Here is a 25,445-nt window from a genome sequence, read left to right as displayed (position 1 = left end):
CAGTGTTCTCTTTAGATTTATCCAAAAGAGATCCGGTGAAAGCACACCAAGACATCTCCACGATGGGAATCAAAGCATGTCTGGGACAAGAACAGGACAAGCAGATTGACTTCAGAAGCACATTCTTGATCCAAACTAGAATGCTAATCTAAGCACACTAGAAGTACTGTACCTAACAGCTGAACATACTGAGGAATAAAATATATTTCATACCATGCCCAGAAATACACCTCTGAAAGTGGTATCAGAATGAATCTTCCACTGCGAGATGAAGCTATGTGAAAGACAAACTAGATGGGCAGGGAATATTTTAAATTAGACATAATGGAATAAGGCAATTTGAAGCAGCTTTACTCCCTCTAAGAATAAAATTTGTCTTCAAATTTTAGTTGAACAAGAACAGCTACGAGACATCAATCACAAAGCTAACACAAAGTACACTCAGAGTGTGTTAACCCACACGTGCCGTTTAAAAACCAGCACTCCCTTCCTCCTGGTGTCCTGGATTTTCCTCCAGTGTTACTCGAACTACAGAAAAAAATGAGGTTTTTTACATGCTGAAGATCTTAACCACTCCCAGCTTGTCCAGGCTTTGTCACACAGAGTTAACCAGAGGCATTTTGTTATGCCTAGAGAGAAATAAGACTCTTCTGTTATTCAGGCAGAAATGAAAACTTCAATGCAACCTATTTTCAGCACTCTACAATAGGCTGGAAAATATTAGCCACTATATATATATTTGTATATATATTTGTATATAGAATCATAGAATTATTAAGGTTGGAAAAGATCTCTAAGATTATCTAGTCCAAACATCCACCTACCACCAATGTTGCCTGCTAAACCACATCCCTTAATACCACATCCGCACACTTCTTGAACATCTCCAGAGAGGGTGACTCAGCCACCTTCCTGGACAGCCCATTCCAGTGCCTGACCACTCTTTTGGAGAAATTTTTCCTAATGTTCAAACAGAACCTCCCCTTTCACAACTTGAAGCCATTGCCTCTTGTCCTATCTTGCCCTATCACCAGCTTCACTGCCCTTCCCTGGACATGCTCCAGAGCCTCTGTGTCTTTCTTGTAGTGAGGAGCCCAAAACTGAAAACAGTTCTCAAGGTGCAGCCTCACCAGAGCTGAATACAGAGGGATGATCACTGCCCTGCTCCTGCTGGCAACACTATTTCTGATACAAGCCAAGATGCCATTGGCCTTCTCAGCTACCTGGGCACATTGCTGGCTTATGTTCAGACAAGTATCGACCAACATCCTGTTATTTTCCTCTGCACAGTTCTCCAGCCACTCTGTCCCAAGCCTGTAGTGTTGCCCAGGGTGGTGACCAAAGTCCCTTTGTCCTCAGCCCATTGATCCAGCCTATCCAGGTCACATATTTGTTTGGAAATATTTACACACTTCAGAAGAGCCCAACTAGATTTCTACTGCTGCAAATCAGATTGAATCAGAGCAGTGCATCAGTCTCAGATGAAAGCCTGGCACTATTTCTTGTAGGAAAATGACACAGGAAATGACACAGTGGGTGGGTCGCTTTCACACACTACAGAATTAAACAAGATATTATTAAAGATAACATATAAATTAATAACAAGAATACTAATCTGAGAGATGATGCAGTGCCAGATGAGCCATTCTTTACACAATTGAGTGGCTCAGTTCTGGATGATCAAGGATAATATTTTCAAATCTGTATTGATTTTTAGTCAGGACGTGCATTTGCATTTCAATATTGTTGCAACATACCCCAGTTTCAAAGGGTCTATGTACGTACAGCTCTTGACTGAGCTAGATACCATTTTATGCTGACATGTAGAATCGCACGTATATGTTTTCAGAGATATCATAATAGATACGAGAAAAAAATACTCCAAGCCAAGCTACTTTGTTTCTATCGCAGTAAGAGGCACAAGTACTTCAGTGAATTCGGACTCCTACACGGCTCCAGGCATAACTGCACTCCGAGGCACCAGCAGTTGACCATTAAGCTCGCCGGCGCCCCGCAGCTCCCAAGGACACGGGCAGCGCCCAGCCGGGCACAGCGGCCGCGCAGCACGGAGCGCCGCCAGGGGGAGCCGGCACTGCGCTGCGGAGCGAGGGGCTCCTGCCTGCCCGGCCAGTGCTGCGGCCACGCGTCGGACTAAAGAACCCTTTTTAAAGGAAGGTTTCTTTAAAGGACGCTGTCCTGCGCCGGAGTTCAGAGATTTACGCTGCTGATTTCCCAGCCCTTGAAACTTTCGCTGCAGACGACAGAGGTCACTCGATACTGGCCTGTGCCCAGCCTGCCTGCCTCCTTAGCTCCTTGTGCTTACTAAAGCTCTTTCCTCGGCTTTTCAATCTGTCTGACATACAACACCAATATTTGAAACTGCATATTCTTTTGGGCAAATGCTTCGCAGATTGATGCAGACGTTCTGTTTTGGATGTACATGGTGAACCTTCCCGTCTGAGCCGTGGCCCCAGGAGCCAGGTGTGGCATCCTGGCAAACGTGGAGGCATATTTCCTTCCATTCTTCACATACCACAAGAGCTGTAAATCAACGTGTCATGGAAGTTGACACAGGAAAATCGAAGAGTTGCCATGAAATTATTGCCTTTAAAGCAACTTTGCATGAAGCAAAACATATTGACTCTACATCCAATATAGCATTCTCATCATACCTGCAAGAAAATTTAACATTCCTGATCACAGACATTCAATTTTAGAATGCACTCACCCTGATTTTTCTGGAAGACTGTAACAAAAATATAGTTCATGATATGAAAGTTTATCATTTGCATTCAAAGCAACTTTTATCACCTGCCTAACATCCAGCAACTGCACTAAGTCACCACATTTTACCTCGCCCACTAATTTAGTTAGGCTTTGTCCAGAACAAAGGGCCCCAATAAATGCCAAAGAAAGAGCTACACCTGCTTACAATTCACACAGAGCCAAGTTTCTTATACAGCAAGTTAAATATTTACTAGAATATAACCAGCAAGCAAACCAGTAGATCTCTTGGATAATAAACTGATTTTTAGAGGAAGTATCTTTAGCAAGTATTTCTCAGACGCACCACTGCCATTGCTAAAATCCCTCTTTCCATCTGCTTTTCTTCACAAAGTGGTCAGACTTTGCCTGGCTGCATGCATGAATAAAGCACCATAACGTAGCACCAAGCGGATTTATCTCAGACTGTACATCTTTTGGTCCTCTGCCATCTGCAAAGTGGTAGTGAGAAACGCGACATCAAAATACAGACTGATGCTTTTGTTTCTGAACACCAAAGACACAAAAGGTAAGGTCCCCACTTCTTAAAATATTTCAGGCTGTACACTGCTCTTAGGAAATGTGACAATCAAAATCTGCCTTTCCACTGTATTTTGATTCTGCTCTTTATCGTGCTTTTCTCTTTCTTATGAAAAAAAAATATATATATCCTGGCTTATACATGAACAATTATGATGTGAATTTGGATTTTGAGTTATGCTTTTGGATACGGAAGGACAGGACAAGAACAAATCAGATTAATCCAGAACAGCTTTAATGTGTTTGTGCCAGTTCACAGTAGACAGAATTTACTTCAAAGTTAGAACTAAACTAATCTTAAAATACTGATGTGTCTGTAACTGTTCTTGGGAGATGAGCAAAGCAGGAAGAGAGGATGGAAAGACAGGTGGCAAACAAGAGACAGGAATGTTGAAACGTAGCTAAATTTAATCCAATTATTGTAAATCTACTGTTCATCAAATCATACAGAATAATTTCAGACAGAGAAGAATGTGTGGTCTCTCAGGGAAGAAAGATAACCTTAGTCATTTTTGCCTGTTTTATTGTAAATTATAGCCTCTGATGTCAATAATTTTGCTAGAGATATTTGTACATTTTATATAAATAAGCAGATGAATCATGAACCAGTTTAGAATTTAAAAAATTCCTCACTAGTTTAACTTTAGCTGTTATTGGTTTTTATTTAATTTAAATAATGCATACTGCATAATATATGGAATTTTTCCTTGATATGCTTAGGTACAAAGTTAATTAATATGTTCCTACATAGATTCCTATGGGTTATATCTACTCTAGGAATGCAGAATCTCAGTTCTATTATCAATGCACCACGCACAACATAAGAGATACTGAAATTACTCCACAAAGGGATCCAGGCACAGAAAGCAAACAGATGAAAGCAAACAGTGATGAAAAAGGAAAATCAAAGTCCATAAACACAATGTGTGAATTACCAGCACACTTTGTCAAACCCTTAATTAGTGGTAGATGTGCTTATATCAGAATTTTTGCTCAAGAATGGACGTCTGCATTATCTTACATCACTGAAGATATAATTGTGTATACAGTTGTAGCAAAACATGCAAAGATGTTACAAAAGTGTTGAAATTACGAATAAGAATTTTAAAATGCATTTGTAGAAGTCATTGACATAAATTAGTCTAAAATAAAATCATTGTTTATTATTTTTAGAATTTTTAGTATTTTTAGAAATGATGCAGAAAGGAGCAGATAAAAGGAGGAAGATAAATCCCTAATCTGTTTACATCTCTTCAAAAGCAAGGAAGAATCCCATAATAAATAGAAAAACAAATATACAAAAAGATTTCTAGTCTCATTATCTAAACAATCTGTTGATAGGAGGCTGCAGCTATGACTCCCTATTAAGAAAAGGACAAAGTAGTTATTTCCAGAATTTTTAGGTATAATTAAGACATCAGTTTTGTGTAAGAATTATTTAAAGTTTCAGAATTCAAGCCAAATACTAATTACTGTAGATGAGGCTAAACCTCCTGAGGGAAGAAGAAAGGGCAGGTTACTCCATATCTGCCTGCCGTGAGACTCACAGGGCTTTGTCAGAAATATCAATGCTGGACTGTGTGTCATTGCCAAAGGGTTAATAGACATCTTAGTACCAGCTTGGTTCTCTTTCATGGTGGCATTTCATTTTTTCTCTAGATTTGACAATAATCAGTATTTGAAAGAGTTAAAAATACTGAATGCTCGCATTAGAGGTATAAAGACTGTACACATGAACACAAAAATGCAATATAATGCTTGTGTTCATGTTGAAACATTAATATATTTGCAAAGTCTGTGGAGTCTAATTTGCCTTCACGTTAGATTTGTTATAACCTACATTCAAAAAAAAAAAAAAAAAAAAACAAGGATATTGTTTCATCAATAGGAAAATTAGCACAGCAAAAAGAGGCACTGTAATCAGCAGAGGGAGTCAGCTACTTTCAGAGCAATTCATCAGTTTTAAAATGGTAAAAGTGCCCTCCAGAGATTCCCATCTCCACTTACTGCATGCAGCAGCAATCTAAAATCTAACTTACATACATTATAAACTACAGAAATTTTCTTATCGAGTTGGTGGAATGACACTCTCCAACAAAATCCTAATCAACATCGGTACATAATTAGTTTAATCTCAGAATGTCCACCTCAACAAAGAACTGATCTGCTGACTTCATCTGAGAAGTTTTAAGCAGATGCCATTGAACACATAGCAAAGATTTTTGCTGATCACAGTTGTGTAAACATCATCCACTTAAAAAATGGAAACAAATCTAATTTCAGGCAAATTCTGCCTTCAGAGAGGGCTGAAATCAAATTCCGGAAGCTTCAGTCCAACAAACTGCCACTGATACCCATTCTTTCGTAAAGAAAGAATGCCTGAAGTTGTTCCAATGTCTTATCTGGTCTTGTTGGCTGAAAGTCGTGATAAAGTCATCTCAGAAATCCAAGATCTACAAAAATATAGAGGCCTTCCAGTTTTTCAGCAGTGATCTAGTGCCATTCCTTTTCTAATTTGCATCAGAAAAACATTTTTTAAAATCACATCTACAACTATCTTCTGTGCATTATGATATTCATTGGCAAGCCCGGACTCCCATAAAGCTTAGTCTTAAACTTGCCCTCTAAAGTTAATGGGTTCTCACATAAACTGCAACAGTTTAACACAAAGTCGATTCACAGCAATTTTGTATCAGAAAAGAAAATGGTTTGAAGGATCAGAAAGGGAAGATATTCCATAAAGCAATCTCCAACAGCACACTAAAACTTTCCATAACAATGAGAGACTTTACTAATACCCACTTGAGGGATTTCATTTCATTTTGAAGTTCTGAAAGAGTTTAACTGCTACTCGCATGTCAAAACAGACAGACATTTACAGCAACAGGACTCCTTGTGAGACTGTGTCGTAAGTACACAGAATGTGGCTATGTAGAGCAAAAGTCAGATAGCAAAGAGCAGAGCTGTGATTGCCTGGCACCATCCATATCACCTTCAGAATTCAGGCTAGGACTTGTGTAATCAGTCACAAATGCTGCACAACTGATAACAAAGCTTATCTGTGCACAAAGCAGCAAGATCCTTCGTTAATATAAGTATTAGGAAGCAGCAAAGAAAAGGTGTAACAGGTCACGTCATGAAATCTGAAGGTAGAAGTGTTCAAGAGAGGAAGGCTGGGCACTAAGGGAAGTCTGGACTGACTCAGAGTGACAGTAATAACAGCCTGTTTGACTGTAGACTATCAACACACACAATTTCCAGCAGTGCTGGTGATCACAGTTCAACACATATCCAAGTGTTTTCAGGTGGTATTTTCTGTTAAAAAAAAAAAAAAAAAAAGAAGGGTAAATTCATGGAGGCGTTTGAATCAAAGTAAACTGATCTGCACAATACATGCTCAGAACTACAGATTCAAGAAATCTTCATCCATTTGTTCAAAGACACTGCAAGCTTTGGAATTCCAAGCAGCACTCACAATCTGGTATCGAAATGTATTTTCAGATTCTCCACCACTGTACATTTCCATACAGGTCTGTGAACAATGTATTCCTAGCAAACACCACGAAGGTGTAGTTACAGCTTTTTTATACCTATAGCAGTGAACTTTATTTATCCTTTTGGAAAGGTTTCCTTTACTCTACTATAGCCAACACAGTTCTTTTATTCTATTTAATACTGCCTGTGCACACTCTAAAATAACTTTCCATACTGAATGCTAAATAGGTCACATAAATCAAGTTTCTTGAAAGCTAGATAGCAAGCATTAAGTATGAAAGGGAAACCTCTAATCAGTAGCACCTATTAACCACTAGCTAGGAGGATTCAATCATCCCACTTCATATGCTGACCTAGAGGCACAGCAACAGCATCAGATTACCCAGCTCCGATAAAGGAATATTCCTAGCATAGGAATAGATAGATGGTAGCGTTTAGTCAACATTTAAAAGGTGTAGAGCAGTACAAACAAGTTCAGAAGTATTAGGTTATGGATTCATGGTAGTATACATTGAACTAAAGCTCAATGATGCTATGCTAATAGCCTAATTCTTTAAATTCATATCATTTTCTACTTTAGACAAGTCAGGCATTAAAAAAAAAAACCTTAGTAAAGACTTCTGGACAAATCAAATAATGAAGCAAGAGGTGAAATTTTTCATGCTTTATTTTATAATATTGTACTTTAGCCTGTAATTAAATCCCTGAAATGAGCATACCGTAGCTATTTTGAGGCAATTAACAAGTACAGGAAAGGTTTTAGAGGGATCATTGACAAAGCACTTGACAGGCCTTCCAGCTAATGTTCTTAATGAGAACAAATAGGTAAAAATGAACTTCTCAAAAATCTGTGCTGAGGGCCAACTATCATGTGGTGGATGACTGGTCACTCACTAATCCTGCAAAGCAACTATTTCTAGCAATGACAAGCTCATACTAATATGCAAACAAAGGTAAATGAATCTGAACTTCATGCTGGTTTCTTTACTTGTTCTTTTCTGGCAGTTGTTACGCAAATGTTACAGAAATGTGTGACTAACTTCATGATATATAATATATATTATATATATAAGCTAAAATATAAACTATTTGTTCAGCTGATATTTCCCTTTTCTACTCTGGTTTTAGAACAAAGAGAAATCATATATATCACCATAATACATAACTATGAAATCTGGTCTATCTAAAGCTTGTTACACAAGATTGGAACATCTTTGTGTGTCCTATTGAGCTTCATTTCTGTGGCCCTGTATATTCAAACTGAGACATTTCTGAATCTACAAAATTACTTTAACTGTAAAGTTATTCCATACAATAAATACATCTGAGAAATTACTCAAGAGATCAGAATTTTATATCCTAAACATAACACTCTGCCACACTGTGGCTGTAGATTGCAGGGAAAAGATGAAGTCAGTGGGTATGCTGTTTTGAGAGGCCTGAAAATACTGTCAAGAGGAAAAAAAAAAGCCAGATTTGTAGCACCACAAATCCCTGGCCCAAAAAGTACACGCAGTTCTCTGCTGGTAGGTTACAGACAGCTCTGGCACTGCATCCATAATACCTAAGCATTACCATTCATAGAACAAGACCGACCAACCAACCTACATCAGGACACAGGCTCAGAGAACTTTGCACCTTAACAGCTCCACATGGAGGTGGATATGTGGCTCCTGTACCCAGTTCTAAATTTCTGCTGATGACAGCAGCTGAATTTGGGTGTGTATCTATTCATCTTCCATTACTCTATCTAGAATGCGATAAGGCCAAGCCAAGAATTCAGGCTATAGTCAGGTTTCTTCCTTAAATGCCTTCCTTTCCTGTTTGACACATTTCCTTTTCAAAAGGCCATCTCCTTTGAGAATAAAAAGCTCAAGAAGCAAAATAGAATAAATTTCTTCATTTCATGATTAGATGTTAAGGGTACTCATCCTTCATTACATTCCCAATCCTTTTTCAAGCTCACAGCTATTTCATACACATGTTTAAGATCTGGGCATAAGCAGTGCTTTGCTTCTATATTTGTGGTAAGATCTTATTTCTTTGTATATAAAGATTACAAATGTTTTCCATTTTCAAATAGATGACAGTATAACATGCTTCACTCAGAGGAAAGTTTCCGTTAGTCTGGAAATAGCTAGTGTTGGCAAAGCTAGCTGAGCAAACAGAGAGCTGGAAAATATAGCACTATTATGTGTAAGAAGAAAGTAAGAAAACTAGCAAACATTTTTCTCCAAGCTTGAGTTTTGTCCATCAGAGTTTCAGTGTGCTGGCCTTAGGTAAGTATTCACCTGCTACATGGACTGGAATTCCAAGTATTTGCAACTTGGTGTAGGTTGTAAGTGATGTCAATTCTGTCGGAACTACGTGATACTGAAATCACAGTATTGGGTATTATCAGATAAAAAAGGTTAGCTGAAAATTGAGAAAAGGCAAAAGCAACCCTGTACAAGTGCAGCTTTTGAACAGGCAGGACAGTAACTCATAATGAACAATGTAAAGCCAAACTAAACACTGCATTCAATTAGAGAGAAGTTCTCAAAAAGAGATACTCCTGCAAGATTCAGCACAAACAATATACTAAAATACTAAAAAATTCAGACCCTAATACAACTATAACTCTTCAGACTTCAAAGCTACTCAAAGAATTAATTTGGTCCTGTTTTGGTAATAGCTGAAAGACTCTCCCATGATGCAATAGGTACAGTGCTCCCAGCTGACTGCAGAATAGCCTGGCTGATGTGTACCTTAACTATCATTTGACCATGTGCAGCTGTTAGAAATTAAATACTTCTCTTTTCTAAAAAACTGCTTGGCAGATAATTTCCCTGCAGAGTAATTCAGTGTAGCAGAGCACATTAATGCAGCTTGTCTTGTACTTGAGCAGGAACAGATATATTCCTTTATAGACTTAATTCTTAGCTATCATTTCCCATAAACCTTCTCTGCTTCAGGACATTAAGCTTGACCTTGAATCTGTCCAGACATAGCTTGTAATTACGTGTTTTGAGCTACAAGCAATTCATTTCTCGGTGCTCTTTGCCACCTCAGCCCCTACACAGTTGAGACCACCACGCCCTAGGATGGCTGAGTAGAGTCCAAAAAGAGTCAGCAAATTCTTGAAGAGATTCCTTAAACTGGGACTGAGAAATAAGAAAGTTTTCTAATTACTGTGTATATATCAACGTATACTTCTACATATTAAAACAAAACCTAGAGTGTATATACAAACTTATTACTTAGGAACTGCATTTTAGGGATGCTTATACTAATAAGGAATGACTGCTATTTTGGAATGTGTACTTCAGTCTATGCAGACCTAAACATAGTTCATCCTCTAAGTGAGATTTTTGGTTGATGTTCAAGAATTTTTCTTTCAAAACAAATATGTTCTTTCCAAGAAGTTTACAGAGTACACAGAAATGACCTTTGAGGTGAAAATTCAAGTGCATTAGAAACTGGTTTTTCCCATATACAAGGAGCTTTTCAAGGGCTCCTATGTGGAGGACAGATAAGGTAGTTTGTTATTCCTAGCATCCATCAAAGTAACAGAAAATAATACTCAATCTTTCTTACAAAGTCAATGGTGAGAAGGATAAAGTTAGTATGTGTGGTATTAGAAAGATACAAGAGTTATTTTAGAAAACTATCCCCAGAAGACTATGAATGAGCCAAAACCTAACTTACCCACGCCACTGAAAATCACTTATAGTTTTCAAGTCAATTTTGAACATTAAAAGAGTAATGTTCTTTTTGCTGGCTCCCTTGGTGCAGATGAAATGCTAAGCTGCTTAGCTTTCCCCTCCTGCAGCCCAAGCTTGCAATATCCCAGGGGATGTTAAAAAAAGAGAAATTAAATTGCACAGCCAGGCCTTTCTTTAATGACTTTGATCTCTCAAAATAATTAAAGCTACTTTTTCCCCTCGAGAGTAAACTCTGTGCTGTAACTCAGGGGATTAAATAACTCTGAAATCTCATGGTGGTCAACAGCATTCATTGTTCCTCACAAATAGCAGGTCTGATTCTGTACATTGTTTACAGCGCACATAATCATGAAGAGGGGGATTTAGGCTACATCTGAACAGATGATTAGATACAGAGGATCAGGCTCTGTATAATGAAGATAGGTTCCCTAGACACCATAACTTGTTAATGCCAATTTTGCTGTGTTGCAGGCTTGAATGATCAGGATCAGTAACTGCAATGTGTGATCACACTCACGTGGTTCTCAGGGCCATGCTTTACAAGCACTTATGGACTCCTCCTTAGAAACATTAGTTTCATCCAGTACAAAAACACACAAGGAGAATTGCTACACTCAGGAAGCAGCATTATCATGTCAGGACCTCAGAAGAGGGAAAACCCTCTCTTAAAATCCCAGCTCAAACAGTACCTTTCTGCTCTCACTGAGATTCATGCAGCCTGATGATTGTGTCATTATGTTGTTTCCATACTTAACCTACTGTGTCATCCATTCTTTACCAGCCAGAACACAACCCATCCCTCTTCACAGGCAGTACATACCCTGCTAGGATCTGACAAAACATGTAGAATCTACTCATCCACTTCAGACAACTGACACATAACAAGACCTAGCAGGTTTATCCTTGGAGGAAGGCCAATTTCTGTCCTTTTTTGATAGTTCATCCTTTACTCTGAGTAATACTAGATATGCTATGGGTCACCCTTCCTCTCTGCTCTTACTTATCCTACAAACAATGGTTGGTGGAGGTTTACTCTGTTATTATTCTCACTGATGCCACACCAACTCCTGCTCCATATTCACCCTGTAACTCAATTTATGCGTCAGAAAGAGCAAGCCCTGCCTCATTCCTAGCGTGGGAACAGAACTGCTGATCAAAGAACTTTCATGTTGTTCTTATGTACCTGCTCTTAGCCAGACAAAAGACTAACCTATGGGTCATGGACACTGCTTCTTCAGAAACTTACTTTCTCACACATAGTCAACTTTTTCCTAGAGTTCACCACAAACTGATTCTCACAATCTCTTTCCTGTTTTATATGTTCCTGAGGTTACCCTTGTAATAAGATTTCTTCCAAAATTTCAAGCATGATCTATTTTGATGTTTCCAGACTTAAGACACATTCATAAGTTAATCACTGATGTGAAAAGGTATTAAATGTAAAATGAAATCAAAGTAATCAACAGGAAGTAGTGGGCTTCCTGTATATTTTTTGTGGGTTTTTTTTTCCTCTTGTCTGTGATACCATTTTCTGGGGTTACTTATTCTTCCATCTCGCTCACTGTTAGTACTAGTACAGCCCAGCCAAGTCTCCCAACACCAGAAGTTTTTCTGTCAATCCCTATGACTGTTCACAAGAAACTTTAATTTACTCTCATGAAGTGTGTGTTTGAGACCATGAACCTCCATGCCCCATCTCTCCCCTTACGTTTTGTAATCCTTTAGGCAGAGTTCTGTGCTCTTTCACAATAGGGAAAACAGTTTTGGGAAAAAATTCTAAGTGCTATAAAATAAGTCTAGAATAAACAGACAATGGAGCTTAAAAAAAAAAAAACAACTGTTTTAAAATGAGTTATACAGTTACAGTTAAAGGGAAGGGAGTGGAAGGCTAAGTCCAAGTAGCTCCAGATGATCTTTGATCATACTAAGCATTGAATCATATAATGTTATTTAAGGTAGATTAAATACTTGTTTTCTAACAGCACACTTTGCCCAGCACAGATAAAGTCTATAACATTATTGGAAAAGGTAGCACGTGAACAACATCACCAATTCAGAGATAAATCTTAATGAAGGCCCCATTATTTTCTAATTTTTAAGATCACCGCAGATACTATTGCCTGTCCAAGGGTTCACAAAACATCCAGTATCTCGAAAGACTGCACAGACTGCGTTGTGTCATCAGTACTTGGATGAAGAGGGGCTAGTTACAGAGATGTGCCTAAGAACAAACCAAAATATACACTTTGCTGATACATACAGGCAACTAGAGAAGTGTTATTATCTCTTCTACTCAACATTATGTTCGTGTTGTATATACACCATACAGTAATTACCACTGACTTCCATTTATCAAGACAGAAGGAATTAAATATCTGACTAGAAGCTCAGAAATCATAATTCACATTTTTCTTTTCAAAAGCCAATTTACAGCCGCTCTAAAAACAAGAGAACTTGTGGTGGTTCCCTGCACGAATAGATTATTGTAGCACAGAGAAAGAGACTTTCTGTGCTGCTGACAGAGGCAGAGTTTCTAGAGCTCATCTCTGTTCAGAGCTCCCTGTTCCGGATCTTCAGAAAACAGCCCATAAGTGTCACAGGAGTTGACTGAGCACTCGTGAAAATCTGCCTGCGTGCTGAACATGATGCACCCATGCAATGCTTTTGTATAGAGCAATTGTGCCTGCTGCAGCAAACAGCCTTGTCGCAGGGATTAAACTGATACAGTGACACTGCTGCAACTTAGCTGAGATGGAACTTCTGCCAAGTGAGAAGTGTTATCCCTTCCAGGCAATTCTTCTTCATGCCATTGGGCTGACCGCTAAGGAAAACCTGAGTGATATAGGAGGCTCAGGATTTAGCAGAATCCCTGCTTACTGGGTTGCATCTTCTGCTGTCTCAGAATAGCCAAGGACTCTTGCAGAAGCTGTGATGGAGGAGAAATGCTGCGGCAGCCCCCATTTCAACCTCCAGTCTCTCAGGGTGAAAAATGCTACTCCTCATAACCAAACTAAGCACTGTCATCTGCTAGTGCATAATGAGCCTGGTTACTGATTTGGAAGGGCACAAAGATGAGATCTGAACTGCAGCCCTCTATGAAGACAGCCTGCTATACACAGTCTCAGCGCACAAAGAAAGAAGTCAGCCAAGCCACAATGAGACATTTTTTGAGAGGTACTAAATCACAGCAGAACCTCCCCTTGGCAAATTGACAGGGGCAGGTTGCATTTAGCAAATGCAGCTACTCCCAGAAAAAGAATGGTGATATCATAGAAAGATTAGCATAGGAGATTGTTCAAGGGCAAATCACATTTGCTAATGATGACTATAGTCTATTAGCCTGCTGCTGAGTCTAAGCCATCCAAAATAATTCATGAAAAGATAAGTTGTAAAGACCAGAAAGGCACAGAAGCCTATAGCAGTGGAAATAAAAGAGACACTCTTTGAAACACAAGCAGCTCATACTCCATGGTAAGCACTTGTTTAAGAGTGCCAAGGCTTTCAACAGGAATCAAGCAGTTGTTTCAGTTGTCTTCTGGGCTGGGCTAGATCTTATTTTGGTAGCAAAATTTTAGCAGTATCTCACTACAGCCATTGTCAGTTGCAATTCCTATTTTGTATGAGTATCTGGAAGATAAAAGAGCAGTTTAAAGTGATTTCTTCAATGTCTGTTTTACCAAATGAGTAAATATCATGTTAGCTGGATTCTGAATAATTTAGATTTCATTCAAATTGTTGTGCTCCAGCTAGGTTTCTGATAAGATAATGAAGAGACACACTGTCCCCTACACTTTCATTTCATTACTAATACCACCAAACTGACAAAACCAGCCCGCATTTAAAAATCCACTGTTCCATATTATAAAGACAGTTTAAGTTGTGCAAGTTTCAAGAAAGAAGGATGGAAGGAAGTGCATTCAGTAGCTGTCACAAAAATCATGTTTTGCAAATATGGTCTTTAACCGATACAGTGGGATTGTAGACACCAAAATACTCTCATTTACTTGCCAAAAAAACACCACCTACCTGTGACAACTAGCAAATTCAGACATGCTACAATTTTTCAGAATTTTTATGGCAGTGGGAAAGGTCAGAGAAAAACTGACAAAAATTAAAAGGAATCTTGTAAAATTTTCCTTTAAATGGCATTTGCAATTATACAGTAAGACATTTGTTTCTAAATAACTTGAATAACTGTACTTGATAGATTTAGGGCCGAATACAGTTATGTTGTTTAAATAAAAGTCAAATTTAGTTTAAGGTATAAGTGTGTTATTAAAGGTACAAATGTTATCTCAATTTAGTTTAAGTAGAGAGTCTCCTACTCCTACCTGCAACTCTTGGCTGTGTATTTCAGTTACTAAGCAGATTTATTCTCAAAGAAAAACAAGTGGTACTTCATTAAAGCCAGAAAACGGTGGCTGAGTATCTGAGGAAAGCTTGGTTGCTCCCAAAACCTGAAAGCTGCTCTAGCAAAGTAGGAGAAAAGCAGAGTGTTTCAGTGGGCTTGAGTGGCAGAATGGCTGGGGACATGGGAATAGCAGCCCCCCAAGAGGTTTTTTAAATTCTTATTTAATTGCCAAAACAGTATTGAACAGCACAAGCAAGTTTAGCTGACACTGTGTTAGTCCATTTCTGTACCACCTAATTTGTCATTTTCCAGACCACGCTAAGAAATTTTCCAGTTCCTGCCACAGATTTCATAATTTCACTTTACACATTCCACTTTATTTCCATAAAGTCTGCAGCAAGACTGTGCACAGACCTTCTTACATTAAATGCTCAGCTTTCCTAATAAAAATCTCGTGTGCATAAATTTCACCTTTCAACATCCATTCACGTATTCCATTACCATTTTGCTAAAGTAGGAAGACCGTTTATGTCAAGTTTCCATTTCTTATGAAGTGTTTCTGAAAAACCCCTCGAACTCCTGTTGCAGAACATGGTTTTTAACTGTTAAATCTTTCTATAATTCCAGTAAGATTTTAGCATCCTCTTGGAAACTGCCAGCAAAATTGGTATTTTAGCTACGGGCTTGCTATTAAAATTAATATTTACGTGATTATCCAGCATGAGTCAGCATCAATATTTTTCAAGACAATGCCTTAATCTTATGAATTCTATCCTTCCTAAACATATGACCCTCCACCTAAGATTATTGAAATGACTGTTGTTTATGAGTACATAGCCTGCTAGTGTTCCAGTTCATGCCATGACAGTGAACCGTTGTCTTTGCTTTTTACCAGTCTCTGCATTCTTGGATTGTCTTATGTAAACTTGGCTCTTAAATATCAACTGTATTTGCTTTCCCGGAAGAAACATCAAATAAGCATGACTAATTATTTTCCCTTTATTGGTACTCACTAGATCACCTTCCTTTAAAAGAAGATTAGACCTTGTATCAGTCTATCCAACACTTTCCCTGTAAAAAACTTCAGGATGACAAGCCAAAAATTCTCTGGATCACATTATTTCTCTCTTCTAATACTATCATACATCTCTCTGAAGAATCTTAAGCTATACTATATGCTGCAGTTTAAATCAATAACTTTTTGTGATCAACTGCATTTCTACTTATTGTCCTAAAGAAAGGCAAAGAAAAAAATTACTCCTCTCCATACAAGAGTAAATTATACCTGCAAAGGAAAGAAACCCTAGCCAGGGCTTCAAGATTCTGGGGCTATTACTGTCTTCAAACACCATGAGAGTTCAATAACACAGTCCGTTAGAAGCCACTAGAAATGCTGTTAAGCTTTAACATGATGAAGTTGATGTACAAACTGCATCTTTCCCATATAGCATTACTCATTTTTTATTTACTCTAGGACTTTGAACACTAATTCCAATCCCTCATAGTGCTGGGGAAAAAAATAACACAACTCTTTTTCAGAATGATGTCAAGTTATTCTTCTACATCAGAATTTTCTATTGTGAAAGGCTTTTCTGCAAAAGTGAAGATAAGTATCATTTTTTTTTTTTAAATTCTTATTGAATGAACAAAGAAGGATTTGCAATTACATTATTTTCCTATACAGTATCCTTACCCTAATCCTAAAGCAAGAATTGTTGATCAAGATACCCAAATAAGAAGATATTACCAACTAAATCAGATGTTTTTAGATATAGTTTCTTTCATTCCATTTCTATTTTTAAAAATGCCCCATAGAATAAAAAATTGAGGAGTACAAAAATTCACTACTTACAATTTGTTTTAGCACACATCATCTTCACACTGTAATGGCACATAAAACCTCAACCACTGAATACTGTCCTGCTGTATTAGTTCTTGGGTCTACTGGGTTTGAATTATAATCATTGCAAGCTAGAGTTGTCATTTTATTATATATTACATACATGTTAATTCAAAAAACAAAAAAAGGTTCGGTTTGTTAGAACACACATGCAGAATTTGTCATTTCTGAATTGCACAGTGGGCCATAGCAAAGTTACATTTGCCCCTCACAGGGATTCTCAGAGAAAAAAGTAAAACAACATGCTTCTATTTGAGAATTTTCATGGTATATGGAAGAATATAGATCTTCAGCTATTCCTACATAATGTTTTATCATTAATACGAGACTTGCAAACCAGAATTTGAAAGGGGAAAAAAAACATTGATTAGACAAGTCTTTTTTAAATAAACAGATTTGAAGCAGATGTCATCAGAGACTTTCTGTAAACTTTAAACACAATGAGATTAACCCAGGCAGACTATCAATTTAACATACAGGTAAGTGAGAACGCATGGCAGATCTGCAACTATTTAGTCATCGCGCATCCACACAGAAAGACATGGCTCTTTATTCATGAGTTGTAAATATTTTCATTATCCAGGAGGATCCACTTATTCAGAATGACTAAATGGCAAAATAATTAAATAATCAATGATGTACAAACCAAATAATTGGGATAATTCTCACCCAATTTCATGCCTGAAACTGAGCATATCTAGGTACTAAAAGTAACTATAAATTAGAGTGGGTGATCACTGTCTCACTAGCTAGGAATATTACTGTAAACCAGATCACAGCTTGTTGGCTACTCAATCAGTCAAGTAAGTAAACTAAAGGCAAAATCAGATCTGAGATGTTAATCTAGATAATGATATTATAGGATTCATATATACAGTGAAAATAGGATTAAAAAAAAAAAAAGGAAGAAATACCAGAAAGTGGATCTGAAAGCACTCATTTAGCACAGAAAGATTTGCGGCAGCTCAACCATCACTAACCCAGTTAGTACAAAGATGTAACACTCACAAGGCTCTGAAAATCCTCAGTACACATCTTCATGTGTTTTTTCAGGAGAGGTCCCCTAGTCAATATCTGAACGCTGACAAATTCAGCTGAACGTAATTAAATACTTGCTCATAATGCACATTAATTGCTATTTTGCTCTAAAATGCACTTCTTTAGAATTCACACAATTTAAAAAGTTGAGTTTTATATTTTTAACTTGATTTTTTTTCAAGAAATTTTTAAGAAAGTCAGTGAGCTACCAGCTCTGCTAGCAAGGGAAATTTGTTTCTGAAGTTCTTCGAGGTCAAATGAATACAAAGCCATTTACTGCCTCTGTCAAGAAGAGGTATTACTCCTCAAGATCCCTCTTAACTGCAAAAGCTGTTTAATTCGTGTTGGTGGCAGGATATTCTTAAAAAAGAAAAATAAATAAATTCATTTTTATTTTATTTCAGCTACTTTTACACTGATAGAATAGGAATTTGAAATAATGGCCTCAATATTTTATTGAGATATTTACAGAATTATGAAATGAATGAGGGGCTGAGAGATAATAAATACACGTGCCTTCATGATTATAAGGCCCAAAGTTCTCTAGGTATGACCAGATAAGAAGTGGAACAGCAGAAGAGCTTTTATACTCCCTGAAATATTCTTTCATACAACCTGCAGTTAGATTATTATTTGCATTATTCATGGATCATAATAAAATGTTAACTTTTGATCTGCCAAAAGCATTTGAAAAGCTTTTTCAGCCTTCAAAAAAGAAAAAAAGAATTACAACATATTTGCATTGTGTTAACCTTAATTTGCATAAAACAGTGAAGCTCACCTAACAGTTTACCATCATTTCCTCTTCTTCCCACTCCTCCCACCTCTTTCCACCCCTTTTTGTTTTTCAGTAGCCAAACAGTTTCACTCTCTAACCCTCTTTCTTTGCCATATTTTGTCACTCATCAGACTTCTCTGGGCAATGATGTGACTCACCAGCTCAGTAATAGCCACTTTCTTTGCTTGGTTGGTCCCAGCCAGCTTAGTGAGCTGATAGCTAAATAAACTGCAGGAATGAATGTCCAGGGCAGAGAGGCTGTGTGAGAGAGAAGTGAGATGCTCCCTCTCAGCACCATGCAGTCATTTTTATCTGTTCAGACTTCTCATGTAATTTTACCCTAAGGAACTACAAAGGAAGCAGTATAATATTACTCAGGCTATCCACTTCAGATTCAGGTGAAAAGAAGGAACATACTATTATCCTTCCAGTAAGAAAACTTAGCTATGAAAAAAAGTCTACAATCCTCGCAATCAAAATATATTCTTACAAGAAAAAAAAAAAAAAAAGAAAATCCTATTACACCAATAATCTTTTTTATCTTGTTAATAATTATCACTCTGAGATAAAGGGTTAACTGTAGGTGCTATTATCTCAATGTTAAAAAATCTAGCATGATGACATACTCTCCCAGGCATGCAGGTGACTATTCAGCTTCAGCTCCTGGCACTTGGTATTTCACTTGATAGGCTCCAGCCATTCAGTCAAAATCCCAGTGTTATACAGACAACCTACCACCACTACGAAGGAACAGGGAACAGCTGAAGTTGACAGTCTTAATGACATAAGTTCCAAGTTTTCTCAGCCACTGCTACCAAATAACAAACCTCTCAGCATGAAAGAGTACTGCTCCGCTGAAGAAAAAAGGCCCACATTTGCAACAAGAGTTATCTCCCATAAATAATCTTATCAGCTCCGCTAACAATATAATTTTGCGTAATCTTATCATGTTTATTTCCACATTAATATTGGGAAGAGCTTACACAAAGCAAACTGCATGAGGATATTTTTTTGCCCACCCACAGGGCAGGATAGAGAATATCTGGAAGTCCAGGAATGATTCCTAGAGTCTGAAGTCATCATGTTTTCACAGCAGTGAAAAGTTTCAAGTTTCAGATAAATAGCTAAGCATACATGCTTATTATATACGTCAGTGTAAGAGGTCTCCATCTCTGGAATAAGTGGTAAGGCAGGCCTAAGGTCTGCAAGATGGCTGAGTTCATCCAGCAACTTACTGCTGCCACAGTCACATTTCTGTCCATCTCTCCCTGCCCACCTTCAGCCAGAATCCCATTCCCTCTTAGCCCTTAATGGTTCTCAGGGAGCCCATTCAGCCTGCTGGTATAGTGGACTTTCCAGGATTTGGGTTTTTAGTTGTGGTGGTGTCTTGTTTTGATTATACTCCTGACAGATTAGTGAATTTAATTCGTTCACAGGTGAGGAAGGAAAGTGGGTGGAAAACATGGCTGGAAGTGTGGGTGGAGAAAGAACCTCCTCCTGTTAAGGAGCCATCAGACAAGGTTAAATCCAGTCCTGCAGAACACCCAAGATCCAGCATTCAGGGTAGACCTTGCTACAGGCATAAGCTGGTTGAGCAGCTTCTCAGGGGAGCAGAGATTTGCCCACGCCTCTGGAGATGAAAATCAGCTGATGTAACATACACAGCTTCCAGTCTGCAGCAAACAAGAGTCCAATCATTAGGAGTGCTTGCTGAATAGCTTCACCATCATTAGTTTCGTTCTAGTGTCTTCTGGTTTCCCCCAGCTAAGGAATTCTTACCTCAGCTCCATGTTCTATAGCAAATCACCTGTATGTTCAGGACTTCCACCAGCAGCACTTTTACTCAGAGTACAATACCTGTAAACACAAAGTGTTAATCTACAAGGCCCTAATTTTACTCTGCTCTCATATCAGTCCAAACACCATTTACAGTTGTTTGTGCTCTCCAAGAGCATCAGCAAACAAGAATCAGAAGAATATGACGTATAGTTTCCATTACAACAAACACCAACAGTGTGAGTTTTGTTACTTTCTCCAGAATTTGACCCTGGTCATGAGGTATTTGATTTCCTGTAATGAAACAACCTGACTGCTCAACTAAAGCTAACTTTCATAGCCCTGCTAAAAATTCCCCACACAGTTGTCTGGGTAGGATTTAAAATTCTGCACTATTCTTAGACATGCATATCTGCAGCAGCTGGAAAATGCTAAGTTGCAATCAGTGCATTCCACTTTTAAGTTTAAGGCTGCAATCCTGAGTATTTTAAACTGTGTTTTTATTTATTTTCATTATATATATGTATATATATATATATATATACATATTAACAAATACACTATCACTTATGTAAGCACTTGAACCATTCTATTAAGAATCTCACTCTTATTATCACTACAATTACATTTAGACTATTCACTGAATTGTAATATTTAAACGAGAAACAACACAGTTTGCTAAAGCTGCTTTGGAAAGCCTCCCACATTCTGAATTTCACAAAACACTTCTAAAATATATTAAAACCAAGAGCAACAAGTGTCTGTGAACATGTAACAGGCTACCAAACACATTTAATTTACTAAAGAACTATTGACAGACTGACAAATTTCACTGTGTAATTTTAGAAAATGGAGCAAGATGAATCACATTTATCACAATAACATTTACAGATCAACTCCATTGCACGTATAACGCTCATTACACACCTGATGTGGAAGAGACAGTAAAGCCCATGCTGTCTTCCAAGAACTTCTCTCTAATATTGAAAGATAACCAACAAGGAGATTTATTGCATGATCTAGTAAAAATAATCAATGTTTTGAAAACAATTGAAGGCAATGACCAACAGCTGTTTCTCTAGTTTGATTTTTAAGACTTATATATTCATGGTTATAAATAGCAACAGGAAGGGAGTTGTAGCAGCAGAAACACAATAGTACAAGGCTTTTCCTCACAGAGATTCAGGGTGTGTGTCTACTCAAACAAGTAAATATGGTAGAATTTATCTTCATGGAACTGTAAGAACTGGGATACTAGGGTATTTTTTGCTTCAGTGAGAGGATGTAAGAAATACATTACAGTAGAAGACCTGTCTGGTAGGTAAAAACATTTTTCAAGTGTTGCTTTGCCAAGATAGGCCTTCAAGGCAAAAATTTAACCTCTGCAAGCTCTCAAGAGGGATTATGTTATGAACTTCCTCTAGAATCATAGAAATAAACACAATTTTATATGATTTCTAATGTTGTGTAATTAAATAGAAGGACATTTGTGTGGGCTTTTTTTCTATTCATTTTCACCTCAATTTACCTCCAATATACAAACTAATGCAATCTGGATTCTAACTGAAGTATTAAAGAAAGCATCATTAATTCTCATTCACTCAGTAATGTCCAAGCAATCCTATATGCTAAACAGGCTGCTAGATTAAAGGTGTAGAGACCTACAGAAACTGATAGAGTTGTAGATATTTTAGCCAGGAAGGAAAACCGTGAGAAAAGTCCCCCATGGAACATGCTATGCATGACTAATGTGTTATTTACACATAGCCCTACCTGTAGTATTTACATCTATACATATTCCTATAAAGATACCAAGTATCTTTACTAATTGCTAATATACATGTATGCCTATATGTATTCAGATATGAAATACTACATTCTGGGATAGTTTTCAACTTTCTTTATCTCTCTAGGTTCTTCTCATTTTAAAGCTTTTTTCTCCTTTAAGAACAGATATTATTCCATGAAGCACCTATCAGTTTAGCTTAACATTTACAATTTTATGAATGTCTGACAATATAAAAGATTTCAGTTTAAAGTAAAACAGATGTAATGCAATGGGTGCTGCTACTGAAGTCCCTCAATTTCATGTATTTCATTTACAGATGGGTAAGTTTTCCATCCATAAGTACTATTACACTTTCTAATCAAGAAAATTAGCACCACAATGAACCCAGCAGAGCTTATCTGACACTGTTTTCTCCTTATTGTGCAACATTAACACACTGCTGACTGAACCAGCTGGAAGTACTTTGCAGACTGATGGTGTAAATCGCCTTCAGCTTTGAAGACATTAAACCAGCATTTGAATAAAACAAATGAACCTCAATCCTTTTGGAAATGCTACGAAATAGAATACAGCTAATAAGAAAGCCTTTAACAAAAATTCCAGGTAAAATTGCTTAAATATGTTAGCCGTGCATTTATACCTACTTCATCAAGAATAAGCACAAGTTTCCAGATTTTCAGTTTTTCTAATTCTTGTTGGGATATTTTTCAACTTTAAAAAGCAAAATCTTAACTCTGAACATTAGAGACCACACCTCAATCAACTGAGGCATCTCAAACACCAGGGCTTTGGGTTAATTTACAGAAAGCTATGGCATTTTCAATGAGGGACCTTCCATAAAATTTATCCCCTCTCCATCCCTCCGCTGTCAGAAATTCAAGGCTACATGCAGAGCAACAGCGCATTTGCTCACTGTAAGAATACTAAATTCACTTCATTGCTGTGTAACAGAGACCCTTTTTCTATTCCTAAAAAGAAAAAGGAATTATTGAAGCAGCTCTACAAAAGCAACTCATCAAGAAGCAAAACAGTTTAAGATGTACAAAAAGGTGAATCATGAAATTAGCAACCAATCGTTCCAAAAAGTACAGGCTCTGTCTCCAACAGGTAACAATCATCTCAATGCTATTCATTTGCACATATTTTTCAAAAGGTGTGAGAAAGCTTCTCTTTACCTTTAACAAGATGTTTGTTCTTAGAAGGAACAGTTTACTACAATAATCTATAATTCATACAGGCGTTACCTTAGGTTAATGACTTTTTTTCCTCCAAAGAAAATCAGTGTGACAATTAATAGTAGAATTGAGGATGGTTTTGTTCACAGGGCACAGCCTACAGAGGGACAGCTGCATCAGTTCTGAAGAGAAGGGATTTCAGTGTGCCAATATTCAGTCTTTACTCTAGAAATGAACAATATAATCTGCATTTCCTACTGAGATAGTTCTTCTGTAGTCCTACTTCTGGATTTTTGATATTCCATTCTCCTACATTTAAGCCCACTTTTGTGTTTCATTTCATAATTCAACTGCTTTACCACATGCTTTGCATTCTCACTATCAATCCTGTATTAGGCATCCAGTACAAAATAAAAGTGAACAAGGGAAGACATGAAGCCACAAAAATACAACCTGTATCACACAGCCATACAATAAACATCTTCTGCATAACTCAGATAATCAAGGAAAAATACAATTGCCAGTTACAGAAACACAGGTTAATGAATCTTGCCTACTGAAAACACAGCTGTTAGTATTCACTCATCTGACAACATGACCCTGTGGATACTCCCATTGGTGATGCAGGCTTAAGCAGCAGACAGAGTGACAGCTGGTCCATTTCTTCTCTTGCACATAAATCCCATTTCAAATAGGATTAAGATAACTGGAAAACAACCTACTGAGTGAACAACAGAGCCTACCTAGCAAGAGAACATATATGATTTAAAACATTTTAAGAGGGCTTTAAATAACCTTCTTCAGATTTATTAAAAAAACCTATGTTTCAGTTTAGGGAATGACATTAAATAAATTTCTGGTCTGTAAATAAGTAACATCTGTAAGTAAGGTGTTTTTTTTTTTTAATATTTAAGTTATTAATCTTACACTTCAAAAATAAAATACTTTAGATCATAGAAATTCAAAGCAATATAATTCCATTTATTTTAATTTTGATCCTGTAAAACTGGTCTCATTTCTTCATGCACTGATAACTGAATCCCATTTATATCAGAACAGATAATAATATACTTCTCTATTCCTGATGTATTCATTTGCTGCTTTAACTATGCTTAAACACTTTGAAATCCACATAAGCACTTCAATATTAAGATGAACTTTAAAGAACAAAAGAAATGAAGTCCATACTCATTCAAGAAAGATTAAACAGAAAGCTTCTACTGAATTCTGTAGCAAAAGTATCTTTAATTCAGTAGAGTGGTTGAACTTATTCTCAAATCCATGAACTAAATAAATTTAAATTTCCATGTAATCTAGCTCTTGATATAACTCAATACATTCGCCTTTGAACTTCTCATTTGCTTTTATGTGGTAATTTTTTTTTAAATTTAAGGTGCTGAGCAAGTGAAGCATATATTAATATTTACAAAAAATAATAATCTTCATTGGAGAATTAAGCATGAGGTCTTGCATGTTTGAACAAATCCTCAAGGAAGATCACAGCAGAAACAAAACATTAACGCATCCTTAGTCTCTGTGTGGAGGAGTCTCTTCAGTACACGAACTGGGGATGGCGTAACAGAAAGGTGGAAATGGAAATTAAATATTTGTTCATGTTGGATTATGAGTATGTAACTGCAGGTATTCAATCTCATAGCATCTTAGAGAATTTGTTAGTAATGAGCCTGATTTGCCAAGAGTGACATGTAAAGTAAAACACCTCATCCAATCCTGCTGAGATCAGTCATCTCAATGTATTAGTAGAAAAAAAAAAAAAAAACATGCTGACTCTCATACTGGTGTCCTTGCACCCTTGTAAATACTTAAGTTACATGATACTGAGAGTAAGAGCGTCCAGATTCACATTACAACTTCATGATGTTTGAATTTATCTTCATCTTGCTTTTATGTCAGTACTTTTTCCACAACTGGATTTCACTATAGGCGGTTCCACTTGTTTTGCAAGTTTCCTAAGCTGATGTTGGGAGGCTAACTCCCACTCATGGAATTGGAAAGGTCAGAATGTACACCTTCCTTTAAGGAGCATAATGCAGTTTTCAGCAGAAGCATGCAGAAAAAAAAAAAAAAAAAATCAAGTCAGCAGAATGGAAATTCAGTGTGAGAGTCATTTTGCAG

At 37.2% G+C, this 25,445-nt stretch overlaps 1 protein-coding gene across 1 annotated transcript in view; it reads left to right on the top strand.

The window, feature by feature from the left end:
* Positions 1–3,034: 3,034 nt before the first annotated feature.
* The window catches only part of PALMD (palmdelphin), a 47,694-nt gene continuing 25,283 nt past the window's right edge, over positions 3,035–25,445 (top strand). Inside the window, exon 1 of the mRNA XM_085231997.1 lies at positions 3,035–3,292. The gene's annotated coding sequence lies outside the window, so the exon portion shown is untranslated. The remainder of the gene's footprint in view (positions 3,293–25,445) is intronic.

The sequence above is a fragment of the Meleagris gallopavo genome, chromosome 10 (assembly GCF_905368555.1).
Source record: "Meleagris gallopavo chromosome 10, MGAL_WU_HG_1.1, whole genome shotgun sequence".
NCBI lineage: Eukaryota > Metazoa > Chordata > Aves > Galliformes > Phasianidae > Meleagris > Meleagris gallopavo.
The sequence above is the reverse complement of the archived record's forward strand: the minus strand, read 5'-3'. Positions and strand labels throughout refer to the sequence as shown.